This window comes from Nerophis lumbriciformis, linkage group LG16 (genome assembly GCF_033978685.3).
Source record: "Nerophis lumbriciformis linkage group LG16, RoL_Nlum_v2.1, whole genome shotgun sequence".
NCBI lineage: Eukaryota > Metazoa > Chordata > Actinopteri > Syngnathiformes > Syngnathidae > Nerophis > Nerophis lumbriciformis.
This window is the reverse complement of record NC_084563.2, coordinates 37,257,099-37,272,020: the sequence shown is the minus strand read 5'-3', so window position 1 is coordinate 37,272,020 and position 14,922 is coordinate 37,257,099. Positions and strand designations below refer to the sequence as shown.

Below are 14,922 nucleotides of genomic sequence, written 5' to 3'. Positions count from 1 at the left end.
GGCTGGAGGTCAGGTGAAATTCATCCACCTTCGCATCCGCGCATGCGGATAAATCCAAGCAATGAGAAAACGTAATTGCGCATTGAATGACTTTTATGTTTTTTTTTTACTTTTTGTAATCTTCACATAAAATCATGATTATGCTTATGGTTTAAGTTTATTTTGAGCCTCCATAACGTAATAAATGTTTACATTAAATCGGTTAATTGTAGTACAAAACATGTACGTTAAATTACAAAATACAAACGATTTAGCGTTAATTAGTGTAACGATTGTACTCACGTAGAGAGTAAGTAAGTGCAAATACAAACCCCGTTTCCATGAGTTGGGAAATTGTGTTAGATGTAAATATAAACGGAATACATCCATCCATCCATCCATCCATCTTCTTCCGCTTATCCGAGGTCGGGTCGCGGGGGCAGCAGCCTAAGCAGGGAAGCCCAGACTTCCCTCTCCCCAGCCACTTCGTCCAGCTCTTCCTGTGGGACCCCGAGGCGTTCCCAGGCCAGCCGGGAGACATAGTCTTCCCAACGTGTCCTGGGTCTTCCCCGTGGCCTCCTACCGGTCGGACGTGCCCTTAACACCTCCCTAGGGAGGCGTTCGGGTGGCATCCTGACCAGATGCCCGAACCACCTCATCTGGCTCCTCTCGATGTGGAGGAGCAGCGGCTACAATGATTTGCAAATCATTTTCAACCCATATTCAGTTGAATATGCTACAAAGACAACATATTTGATGTTCAAACTGATAAACATTTTTTTTTTGCAAATAATCATTAACTTTAGAATTTGATGCCAGAAACATGTGACAAAGAAGTTGGGAAAGGTGTCAATAAATACTGATAAAGTTGAGGAATGCTCATCAAACACTTATTTGGAACATCCCACAGGTGAACAGGCAAATTGGGAACAGGTGGGTGCCATGATTGGGTATAAAAGTAGATTCCATGAAATGCTCAGTCATTCACAAACAAGGATGGGGCGAGGGTCACCACTTTGTCAACAAATGCGTGAGCAAATTGTTGAACAGTTAAAAACCTTTCTCAACCAGCTATTGCAAGGAATTTAGGGATGTCACCATCTACGCTCCGTAATATCATCAAAGGGTTCAGAGAATCTGGAGAAATCACTGCACGTAAGCAGCTAAGCCCGTGACTTTCGATCACTCAGGCTGTACTGCATCAACAAGCGACATCAGTGTGTAAAGGATATCACCACATGGGCTCAGGAACACTTCAGAAAGCCACTGTCAGTAACTACAGTTGGTCGCTACTGTCAGTAACTACAGTTGGTCGCTACATCTGTAAAAGCAAGTTAAAACTCTCCTATGCAAGGCAAAAACCGTTTATCAACAACACCCAGAAATGCCGTCGGCTTCGCTGGGCCTGAGCTCATTTAAGATGGACTGATACAAAGTGGAAACGTGTTCTGTGGTCTGACGAGTCCACATTTCAAATTGTTTTTGCAAACTGTGGACGTCGTGTCCTCCGGACCAAAGAGGAAAAGAACCATCCGGATTGTTATAGGCGCAAAGTGTAAAAGCCAGCATCTGTGATGGTATGGGGGTAAATTAATGCCCAAGACATGGGTAACTTACACATCTGTGAAGGCGTCATTAATGCTGAAAGGTACATACAGGTTTTGGAGCAACATATGTTGCCATCCAAGCGACGTTACCATGGACGCCCCTGCTTATTTCAGCAAGACAATGCCAAGCCACGTGTTACATCAACGTGGCTTCATAGTAAAAGAGTGGGGGTACTAGACTGGCCTGCCTGTAGTCCAGACCTATCTCCCATTGAAAATGTGTGGCTCATTATGAAGCCTAAAATACCACAACAGAGACCCCCGGACTGTTGAACAACTTAAGCTGTACATCAAGCAAGAATGGGAAAGAATTCCAACTGAGAAGCTTAAAAAATGTGTCTCCTCAGTTCCCAAACGTTTACTGAGTGTTGATAAAAGGAGAGGCCATGTAACACAGTGGTGAACATGCCCTTTCCCAACTACTTTGGCACGTGTTGCAGCCATGAAATTCTGAGTTAATTATTATTTGCAAAAAAAAAAAAAGTTTATGAGTTTGAACATCAAATAACTTGTCTTTGTAGTGCATTCAATTGAATATGGGTTGAAAATGATTTGCAAATCATTGTATTCCGTTTATATTTACATCTAACACAATTTCCCAACTCATATGGAAACGGGGTTTGTAATTGCGTTACTGCATTACTTGAAATCATACGAATGCGCAGATTTAGAGGTTCAATTCATAATGGAGCACGTCTTTTCTCTGTTAATTTTTTCAATGATATAATTAACACATTCTAATTTTAATTGCAGCATGAGACACACGGAATTTAGAACCAGATATCCCGGTTTTATCCCAACGAGTACCACAAAAACAATAAACATCCATTTCTGCCGCTTGTCCCTTTCGGGGTTGCGGGAGACGCTGGAGCCTATCTCAGCTGCATTCGGGCGGAAGGCGGGGCACACCCTGGACAAGTCACCACCTCATCGCAGGGCCAACACATAGACAACATACACTCACATTCACACACTAAGGCCAATTTAGTGTTGCCAATCAACCTATCCCCAGGTGCGTCTTTGGAAGTGGGAGGAAGCAGGAGTACCCTAGGGAACCCACGCAGTCACGGGGAGAACATGCAAACTCCACAAAGATCCCGAGCCCGGGATTGAACTGACGACCTTCGTGTTGTGAGGCACATGCACTAACCCCTGTGCCACATAATAATTTAAATTTAATTGGATATGAATAGAGCAGGTTGTAAAATTAATAGGAACATATCATAAATAAAAAAATATAATAGATTGTGACATGGTGGTGCTAACCGAAATGTGAAATCAATGACAGGAACATTTCAGTGCAGAAACTTCAATTCAGTAGATTTTAATTTCGGTTTTAAAGGGTCACATGGACATTCTTTAGGGGGAATAATTCATATTTATTTGTGCAAAGGTGTGTTAACGGTCGCCATTGAAACTTGGACCACCACTGAATACAATATATTAACCTACAGTACTTTGAATATCTTTATTGCGCAAACTATATCAAAATGGTGCCATAAATAATTGTATGCAATATCTATATTTCTACTTTTTACTCGTGAATGTTATCTTTTGGGTAATTTACCTAGTTCGCTTTTTTTTTTTACTTTTCCTTCTAAAAAAAACTAAGCTGATCAATCTCATCACGCAGCTATCAATTTGATACTGCTATGCATACTAAATGGTTTCGACCCACCCCAAATAATTCTTAACACTTATGTGCGGAGTTTGAACCTGAAATGTACATATTAAAAATTAAAAGTCTTTCATTGCACAGACCATTTAGTATTTTCATGGTTATGATTTTTATATTTCCCATATGACGCTTCCGTTGACTCGCCTGACGTCACTGCCGGACCGGAACAGCTGTTTCGAATGAACATAAACGTTCTAATGCACAAACGAAAAAAGCAGCGCGCACATTCAGTTTAAGTTTATGACAAAAGAAAATTCGTCATAAAAACATGACCGCACAAGCAAGCGTCATATCACACGTTAGAAATACGTGCTCGTCAATTAGCCTCACGTAAACGAAGTGGTATAGCAGGGTTGCTCTCGTCGGCAACATTTTCAACAAATATATCCTGAACTCGACTGAAATGTGAGTATGGCTGAAAAAAATAAAAAATAAAATGGAATTGTGCTAAATATCGCATTGTAAAGATTACTGAGTGACGTTGCCGTAAAACTAAATGTTTTCTGTTTGACGAGCGGAAGTACCAAAATAAAAGCGGCACTGTCATCGCCAAGCAATCTTCAAGAACAGGAAATAACGACCTTAAAAAGACAACTACAAATAGGTTTTTAACAATGACATTCGTTTCTGCTCCATCCAACCATTAGTATGCCAGCTGACTTAAACTTATTTTTTTATTTTTTTATTTTTTTTTAGAAAATAACTGGCCTGCAGCAAAACATTACCACAAATGATTAGAGCCAAAACATTAACTTCAGTTAGGAGAAAAACGTATAATGAAAATGATAATTGCTTGTGAAAGTTGAGATGTGGACTGCTAAGATTAGCTGAGAGACACTCTTGCATTGTTTGGAAACACTTTGCCTTTCCGGTAAACCTGGGGGCCATTTGGGGACGACGGGTTGATTTTTTTTTATGAGCCTGTGGAACATTGTAGAAATACAAACTACCAAAAATGTTGAAACAGAGCAAAAAGACATAATGTAACAACAAAAGCGTAAATGTTGATACATTAGTGCAGGAGTCCCCAAATACATATATATATATATATATATATATATATATATATATATATATATATATATATATATATATATATATATATATATATATAATATGGCAACCTCCAAACCCAGTCTCGTCCATCAGATTTCCAGATGGAAAAGCGTGTTTCATCACTCCAGAGAAGGTGTCTCCACTGCTCTAGAGTCCAGTGGCGACGTACTTTACACCACTGCATTCGATGCTTTGCGTTGGACTTGCAAATATATGGCTTGGATGCAGCTGCTCGGCCATGGAAACCCATTCCATGAAACTTTCTGCATACTGTACGTGGGCCAATTGGAAAGTCACATGAAGTTTGGAGCTCTGTAGCAACTGAATGTGCAGAAAGTATTTGCACTATGTGCTTCAGCATCCGATGACCCCTCTGTCAGTTTACGTGGCCTACCACTTGGTGACTGAGTTGCTGTTGTTCCCAAACTCTTCCATTTTCTTATAATAAAGCCGATAGTTGACTTTGGAATATTTAGGAGCGAGGACATTTCCTGACTGGATTTGTTGCACAGGTGGCATCCTATGACAGTTTCTACAAATTTTTGTAGAAACAGTCTCTGCCTAAGTGCTTGATTTTATACACCTGTGTCCGGGCCAAGTGAATAGGACACCTGATTCTCATCATTTGGATGGGTGGCCAAATACTTTTGGCAATATAGTGTATACTGTATATAAGTAGCGTCTATCACTATCAGATGCTATAAAAACGACGAGATGATCATCAACAATCGTTAAATGAAACCCGTGTGATTAGCAAAAATGTAGTAAGCATAATAACAGAAACATTTTGTCAATCTTAATCAGTTGATTTGATTAATTTTTTGACATATCAAAATGTTAACTGTCACTCTTCCCCTTGTACGCACACCAACTTACACCTCTCCAAGACCCTTGTGGCGCAGTCACAGCTTCACAAACTTTTATACAAAACAGATAATAGGTTTTAGTTCATAGGTCAGCCCTGGGCAATTATTTTGACACTGGGGGTCCAAATTTAGAGAAAAAAATGTGTCTGGGGCCGGTATATCTGATTTTTAGGAAAACTAATACAAAACCTCACAATATTGTCTGATTGAATGCTAAAAACGTTATGACAGATCGCCTAAAAAATGGAATGGAATTTTTTTTTTTTTACTGAATACATGAAAATAAAAAATGTGGGATTTACAATATTAACTATGAAAGATAAAACACAGAATATTGACAACATATGAACGTCACATCCTCTCTCGATCAACATATTTTACAATCAAGCGAAACGCAACAAAAATGCAACAAACGCAGCGAAATATGAACGCGAAGGGTAAAAAACCCCCCCACCTAATCTGATATATCTGAGATATCACCAAGATTTAGAACTCTGTTGTAAAAATCTGTGATGTAGATTACCATAGTAACTCGTATATAATGCAAAAGCGCAGATTACAACCATAAAAGTACTTTGTATAGTTCAAGATTTACGGTAATTTGAAAACATCACTGCACATCATAATGGCAGCTACAGTTTCAATCGTAAAGATCTAAAAAAATATTTGGGAATGTCCGGCGGGCCAGATTGAAAAGCTTAATGTGCCACATGCGGCCCCCGGGCCTTAATTTGCCCACATCTTTTACAGGTTATAGTAAATAACAAGTGAAACAAGGTGTTTATCATAGTTACATGCTGCCATGAAGAGGATGCTGTTTTAGCATGCATACACACACTACATCACTGTGACAACACACACATTAAAAGCGTAATCTTGATGGGTTTGACACTTTTAAATTTAAGGCAGTGGTTCTTAACCTTGTTGGAAGTACCGAACCCCACCAGTTTCATATGCGCATTCACCGAACCTTTTAGTGAAAAGTAAAATGTTTTTTTTTTCAAATTCAAGACAAAGTTATATGTTTTTGGTAACACTTTAGTATGAGGAATATATTCTAAGTAACAAATACTTAATTTAGAGTTCTTTGGACACTAGGGGAGCATATTCTAAGTAACAAAGACTTAATTTAGAGTTATTTGGTTAGGGCAAGGGTCGGCAACCCGCGGCTCTAGAGCCGCATGCGGCTCTTTAGCGCCGCCCTAGTGGCTCTCTGGAGCATTTTCAGAAATGTATGAAAAATGGAAAAAGATGAGCGGAAAACAATCTATTTTTTGTTTTAATATGGTTTCTGTAGGAGGACAAACATGACACAAACCTCCCTAATTGTTATAAAGCACACTGTTTATATTAAACATGCTTCACTGATTCGAGTATTTGGCGAGCCCTGTTTTGTCCTACTAATTTTGGCGGTCCTTGAACTCACCTTAGTTTGTTTACATGTATAACTTTCTAGAACGTGTTTTATGCCACTTCTTTTTCTGTCTCATTTTGCCCACTAAACTTTTAAGGTTGTGCATGAAAGGTGAGTTTTGTTGATGTTATTGACTTGTTGGAGTGCTAATCAGGCATATTTGGTCACTGCAAGCTAATCAATGCTAACATGCTATTTAGGCTAGCTATATGTACATATTGCATCATAATGCCTCATTTGTAGCTATATTTGAGGTCATTTAGTTTCCTTTAAGTCCTCTTAATTCAATATATATCTCATGACACACTATCTGTATGTAATATGGCTTTTAATTTTTTGCGGCTCCAGACAGATTTTTTTTTTGTATTTTTGGTTCAATATGGCTCTTTCAACATTTTGGGTTGCCGACCCCTGGGTTAGGGTTAGAGGGTTAGGGCCAGGGTTAGAGGGTTAGGGTTATAATAAGGCCATGCCGAATAAGGCATTACTAAGTACTTAATAATGACTAGATAAGACCCAATATGTTACAAATTTGCATGTTAATAAGCAACTAATTAATGGTGAATATGTTCCCCATACTAAAGTGTTACCATGTTTTATTACTGGAGCACAAAATGAACCGTGCATGAACATCACCTTGTTCAAAGAACAAAACCAACACAGTGCATAAACTCACAACAAATTACACACCTGCAAATCAGTCTGACTTCTGCTGTTGCCGTATCCGTAATACGCCGATAGGGAGAAGTTTTTATTTACACGATGAGTCGGGTGTGTCTTGACCTCCGCCGAACCCCTGAGCCCGACTCACCAAACCCCTAGGGTTCGATCAAACCCAGGTTAAGAACCACTGATTTAAGGTGTTATCATAGGTGTTACAAAGTCATCCCAGATTTTCACACAGCCTTCCAAAAATAATATCATATCAATGTCCGCCTGCTTACTTAAAAAGGTCATATTATTATTATTTTTTTTACATTTATACAAGTTTCTTATGGTCTACATATGATGTAATGGTGCTTCTTTGGTCAAACTTGGCAACAGCAGAGTACTTTAACATGCATGTGCATGTACAAGCCAGTCTGCCTAACAACAAGAGGAGAGAGAAATATAAGGAACTTTTTGATTATAACGTCGAACTACCATGGCGAACTCCTGCAAAGCTCTTCGGGTAAAACATTGCCATATATGGAGATATCCGATAACATTACGAAGAAAATACGCCAATAAAGTCTCTAATTTCAAATGGCTCATTTGGAGCAAGTTTGGAAGACTGAATTATTTAAAAAAAATATCTCCGCCATGTCCATTTTTAAATTTCACAATGTTGGCACTTATAGGGATTCCAACTGTAAAGAAAACAAACAGGTAATAATTGGTAAGAAAAGTTGTTTTTGCATAATAGGGCCGTTTATTTTACAATTTACCACCTGTGTCCTCTTTTGGGGCTGGGTGTGTTGAGTGGATGGGAGTAAGGGAAGTTTACTTAACTCCAAGCGCCTAGAAAAACACTTGAGCATAAAATGGGAGATTTGGCTAAGTGTATGAAAGTCAAATGGGACAAATTTAAATAAAAACAATACATCTATGTCATTAATTGTAATTGTAATAAAATACATAAATATGTTCTTCGGTGTGGCAATGTATTTAATCCAAGCAACATTTATAATTAATTACAAATACTTATTTAATCATCCATCCATCTGACCCAGAGCAATAATTACAAATACTTATTTAATTATCCATCCATCTGACCCAGAGCATGTAGCGGTTTAAGTAAAGGAATTTATTCAAGTTGTCTGAGTTATTTCCTCACTTTCAGACCAAGATATCCACTGGCAGTCCTCCACTTCTCTGGTCGAATTTCCAGACATAAGAAAACTTTGCAAGTGTTAGGATCGGTCCACGGACTTGTTGGCTGAGTTTGACAGATAAAATAAATTCATGAAGTGCTGACACACACGTTTGTAAAGTAGTTAAATGAATGATTAAATCATAAAATAATTGTGAAATATTGAATTAAATCATAAAATAATGAATACAATTAATGAAATAATTAAATCAATAATTACAACAGTAAATAGATAATTACAGATTGAATTAATTAATTAAAAGTGGTTAAATAATTGAACAGTTAACACATGTATGTACTTAATTTCCAATTATAATTAATGGCACAATTAATAATTTAAAGTATTTAATTATGTCTCATTTGTCCCTACATAAAAAAAGTTGAATGGGTAAAAAGAAAATATCTAATATGTTTTTCCCGTACTGAGCAGAAGGATGGGGGTCACATTCTAAGCAGGCTCGATTTGGTCGCGAGTCCCCTTCCGTCTCCAAACTCCCGCAGGCATACTTGCCAACCCTCCCGGATTTTCCGGGAGACTCCCGAAATTCAGCGCCTCTCCCGAAAACCTCCCGGGACAAATTTTCTCCCGAAAATCTCCCGAAATTCAGGCGGACTCAGGTCCATGAGGACCTGAGTCCGCTAACCCACAATATAAACAGCATACCGGCCCAATTACGTTATAACTGTAGAATGATGGAGGGCGAGTTCTTGGTTTCTTATGTGGGTTTATTGTTAGGCAGTTTCATTAACGTCCTCCCAGCGCGGCAACAACACACAACAACAGCAGTCACGTTTTTGTATACCGTAAAGCAGTTCGTCTGCCGTAAACAGCAATGTTGTGACACTCGTAAACAGGACAATACTGCCATCTAGTGCATTTGATGAAAGCAATTTTGTGCGTGCCACACAGCAATGCATCATCAGAGAGGGTGTTCAGCATGGTTAGAAAAGTGACAGAGAATAGAACAAGGATGGACAATTCAACCCTTAACTCAACAATGAGTAGATGAGTGTTATGTGTGCGTTTATGTGTAAATAAATGGACACTGAAATTCAAGTATTTATTATATATATATATATATATATATATATATATATATATATATATATATATATATATATATATATATATATATATAGCTAGAATTCACTGAACGTCAAGTATTTCTTATATATTTATATGAAATACTTGGTGAATTCTAGCTGTAAATATACTCCTCCCCTTTTAGCCACGCCCCAACCACGCCCCCGTCCCACCCCGACCACGCCCACCCCACCCCCTCCCCCCACCTCCCGAAATCGGAGCTCTCAAGGTTGGCAAGTATGCCCGCAGGCCTGCGCTCATACTGAACATTGAAAAGCTTTCAACAATTATTGAAATAATTATACATTAAAATAGTTAATTTAATAATAAACTAAACACATTTAAATTAATTTAATAACTATTATGTATTTGCTTATTTTTTGCAGTGTGTGACACTCTATAGTGGAGTCTGCATGTTTTTTTTTTCACCGCCTTGACGGAGTCAATCATCTAGTGTATCTCTTCCATCTGCACATCATCACTAAGACGTTATTGCACGTTTTAGGTAAGTATCTTAAATGTGTTGATTTTTGTGCTAAATTAGGAGATTTTAATGAGTACATATTGCAACACTATGCATGCATGTGTGCTTAACATTTATTTTCAAGTTGGCACAGGAGTAGTGTTGGGCATCGACTGAACTTCAAGAATTCTTGTTCCTCGTTTCGATTCCGGTTCCTATCGATTCTTGATTCTTAAATAGGCCGGGTCATCAAAAGTTTGTATGGTCTAAATGTGGGTACTAACGAAAGTGTCCCCTTTATTAAACAGACAAAAATGTCCCCATTAGAAATAATACACCAAATATAAATACATGAATTATTTAATATTCACAGACTTGTCTGATTTATAAAAATATCTGAAACTAAAATTAGAAAGAGATGATTAAACAATATTCTTTCATTCATTGATATGTTTACCTTTTCTTTTTTTTATGTGTTTTGGTGTAGATATTATTGCAATAGTGTGGGATGTTTTTACTTTGCAAACTTCATAAAAAACATTTGCACATTCTGATGTTTATGTGTTAGACTGTCTGGCGCTTATTGATAATGGCAGTCGCACCAGTATCATTTGTTTACCGCCTCAATGTTGGCATAAAAGATGTATTGTATTATGTTGGATCCACTATGGACTGGACTCTCACAATATTATGTCAGACCCACTCGACATCCATTGCATTCGGTCTCCCCTATAGGGGGGAGGGGGTTACCCACATATGCGGTCCTCTCCAAGGTTTCTCATAGTCATTCACATCGACGTCCCACTGGGGTGAGTTTTTCCTTGCCCTTATGTGGGCTTTGTACCGAGGATGTCGTTGTGGCTTGTGCAGCCCTTTGAGACACTTGTGATTTAGGGCTATATAAATAAACATTGATTGATTGATTGATTGATAATTTTATTATTTAGCTGATGCTGACTGGTTGGAGGAAAAAGGCCGGCGCCGGTCAGACTCTTTTTAGGCAGGCATCGAAAATAAAATTTTTTAACTGTTCAGGGATAATTGGAATGTAGATTCCAGTTCCCATCGATCCTCAATGCCCAACCATAGACAGGGCACAATAAATGTTCCAAATCCTTGAGTGGTGTGTCAAAGCCACGTTGGTTCTAATGAGTCTTAATAGTGCACAGTTAGTGTTTTGGCACTCCTAATTCATTTCCCACTGTAAAAAAAAATAAAATCATAATTTAGAATACCCTAAACTAAAACACCGGGTGCATTAGAAAGAGCCTTGACCATAAAAACCATTAGGCGTGATTTAAGGTGATTTTAGCATATAATTTGCCTACATTTGCATATACAGTGGTACCTTGGATGTTGTATGTCCGACTTTTCCCAGGATTCGGTTTTTGGGGTAGGGGCCGTACACCGATATTCTTTCAGGGGGCCCAGATATCCTAGCAACTGCCCCGGTTATTGTACAACCAAACAGACCAACAAACTTGTCCGTTTGTCTGCGTGTCTTCCATTAGTGACCCAGTCTTGTTGTGTTATTAACAACACAATAACATGCTTAATTACAAAACATGCCTGTGTTAGCCGGCTTTTTACTCCCAATCCAAACCAAAAGTCATTCTACCCCAGCTCTGTTGCCCTTCTGTGACATCATCACTGATAGATTCTGTAGTTTTTTGATTACTTACCAAGTTACATTACAAGTCTCTCTTCTTTTTTTCCGGATACGGCTGCAAAATAATCCAAAGAAAATAAGTACACCCGTAATGGGTGTGTGACAGACTCAAGCTGTCGTGCGGGTTCCAAGGACCATCAAGGACAGACATCGCTGCGAGCAGGTTTTGACTTCTTTATTTTTCAATAAAGCTGAGTCTCTCGTGGGGTCGCTTTTCTGTGTGCCTGCTCGCTCTTCCGCTTGCTTTTCAGCTTCACACGTCGTCGTCTTCCTTGGGCTCTCTGCCTCTCGCGCTCAGCATCCGCTTCTCGCTCTCCAACTCTCTCCGACTCGCTCTCCAACTCTCTCCGCCACCACTTCCCCACCTTTACGGCTGTCGCCCTTTTACACAGCTCAAGGAGATTAATTGATTGTGCCCAGCTGGGCGACCCACGCACCTGATAACATCTGCGGCGTCCATCCCGGCGCGCCCCGCCTCGCCGCTGGCCCGCCCCCTCCGCCCCCCCTCGCCGCCATCTTGGAGCGGGACCCGGCGGGGCACGCCTCACTGTCGGTCTGCCGGCCCCGCCTCCCCACAGGGTGTATGTGGACTTCAGATCACATCCCGAGTGTGGCCACCGCTGCTGCTCACTGCTCCCCTCACCTCCCAGGGTGTGAACATGGGGATGGGTCAAAGGCAGAGGATCAATTCACCACACCTTGTGTGTGACTATCGTTGGGACTTTAACTGTACGTGCAGCCTTTACTTTGGGCCGAGCATTTTGATGATTAAGGGGAGAAACACGATTGAATTAAAAAAAGAATGCTATCAAAGTACGAAGGTGGCATCCAGGTGGCTCTCTACTCCTCCCTCATCGCCGTGTTTACAATAAGCGTCTTTAATAAAAGTAAAAGTGATGTTAAGGGTTCATTTATACATTTTATTTTTCATTTATATTTATTTCAAATTGTTTACTGCATTTAAAACTAACTATTTCTATGAATTGTGTTTTATGTAATGGATTAGTTAAACTTACATGTCCCTTATGAGACATTTTTGTACAAAACCCAAAACCAGTGAAGTTGGCACATTGTGTAAATTGTAAATAAAAACAGAATACAATGATTTGCTAATCCTTTTCAACCCATATTCAATTGAATACACTGCAAAGAAGAGATACTTAACATTCAAACTGGAAAACTTTGTTATTTTTTGCAAGTGTAAAGGATAAGCGGTAGAAAATGGATGGATGGATTAGCTCATTTGTAATTTAATGACTGCAACATGTTTAAAAAAAAGCTGGCACAAGTGGCAAAAAAGACTGAGAAAGTTGAGGAATGCTCATCAAACACTTATTTGGAACATCCCACTGGTGAACAGGCTAATTGGGAATAAGTCCCTGCTTATTTCAGCAAGACAATGCCAAGCCACGTGTTATAACAGTGTGGCTTCGTAGTAAAAGAGTGCGGGTACCAGACTGGCCTGCCTGTAGTCCAGACTTGTCTCCCATTGAAAATGTGTGGCGTATTATGAAGCCTAAAATACCACAAAGGGGTATTCTAAGTTGAACAACTTACCATGGACCCCGACTTAAACAAGCTGAAAAACTTATTTGGGTGTTACCATTTAGTGGTCAATTGTACGGAATATGTACTGTACAGTGCAATCTACTAATAAAAGTTTCAATCAATCAATCAATCAAAAATGGGAAGGAATTCCACCTGAAAACCTTCAAAAATGTGTCTCCTCAGTTCCCTAACGTTTACTGACTGTTGTTAAAAGGAAAGGCCATGTAACACAGTGGTAAAAATGCCCCTGTGTCAATGTTTTTGCAATGTGTTGCTGCCAATAAATTCTAAGTTAATGACAAACAACAACAAAAAAACAAGTTTCTCAGTTTGAACATTACGTATCTTGTCTTTGCAGTCTATTCAACTGAATATAAGTTGAAAATAATTTGCAAATCATTGTGTTCTGTATTTATTTACGATTTACACAACGTGCCAACTTCACTGGTTTTGGGGGCTGTACCATTCGGTCATCATTAGACATTTGGGAACGTCTTATTAACAAAAACTGAGGTACTATTGTACTGGTAACTTAAAAAACGCAGAATGCCAGTACACAAGGCAGTGTGGTTGTATTTGTATTGCTATGGTAACTGCCACACGTCTAGCACTATATACACACTATGCATCTGCGTAATGGGATGAACATCAGCTAAAAACTCAACTAAGCCATCCGTCTATTTTTATAAGCATTTTGGAGTTGCAGGGGTACCAGTTTTGGTAAGGAAGCCCAAACTTGCTAGTTTGCTGCCACCTCTTCTAGTTCCACCGGTTCTCAGGCCAGCTGCAATACATCGGATGCGATACATCAGGAAAGCAGACTAGATGCGTGAACCACTTCAACTGGCTCCTCTTGGATGACCGAGCTCCTCAATCTATGACGTAGGATGAGCTTTGCCACTGACTTTTTCTGACAACTAGTCACGGTGATGGCCAGACTCTCTCGATGAAAGATCCGTCAGTTTGATTGAGAAAGGCCTCAAACTATTCTTTTTACCCGCGCAAGAATATCCTTAATTGAGGTCAGCAGGCCTCTGTCCCCACTGTAAACGGTGTGGTCAGGGCACTTATGTCGGACAAATAGCCATACTTGCCAACCCTCCCGAATTTTCCCGGAGACTCCCGAAATTCAGCGCCTCTCCCGAAAACCTCCCGGGACAAATATTCTCCCGAAAATCTCCCGATTTTCAGCGAATCTGAGTGAGGACAGCCTTCCTTCACGTCCGCTTTCCCATGATATAAACAGCGTGCCTGCCCAATCACGTTATTCCAGACGAGGCGTCCGGCATACCGCCGATGAGCATGGTGCAGATGGAGAAGATTTTCTCGTCGTCCATATTGGCGCACACGTTGCCACGACGCTGGTCAGGCTGCTGAGGGTGAAGTAGAGGGCGGCGATGTATGAGCTGCGCACCAATGGGCCGCCGACCGTTGATGACGTAGGGCATCTCCAGGCGTTTGCCCAGCTCATGGAGCCATCCTCGGGGAAGAGACGGGAGGACAACAGGGTGACAAGAACTAAATCATCCAGACTAGAGATAAATTGTATTATTATGTTTATCTTACCTAAAAATAAATATATTTATTTAAAAAAAAAAAAACTAAATACATTTTTATTATATTTTGCTAAAAACATCAAAATTGTATTTTTATTTGTATTTTTTCTGACACCTTATTACATCCAGCCATAGAATTATACATTAAAA

The 14,922-nt window shown here is 39.6% G+C and overlaps 1 protein-coding gene across 3 annotated transcripts in view; it reads left to right on the top strand.

Moving 5' to 3' along the window:
- The first annotated feature begins 3,468 nt into the window (after positions 1–3,468).
- Positions 3,469–14,922, top strand: part of LOC133617229 (high affinity choline transporter 1-like) — a 48,574-nt gene continuing 37,120 nt past the window's right edge. For 2 of the 3 annotated variants that reach the window (XM_061977092.1, XM_061977093.1), the window contains exons 1-2: positions 3,469–3,669; positions 9,923–10,041. The gene's annotated coding sequence lies outside the window, so the exon portion shown is untranslated. Of the gene's footprint in view, positions 3,670–9,922; positions 10,042–11,741; positions 11,832–14,922 lie in introns of all 3 variants that reach the window. The other variant, XM_061977091.1, reaches the window with a different exon arrangement.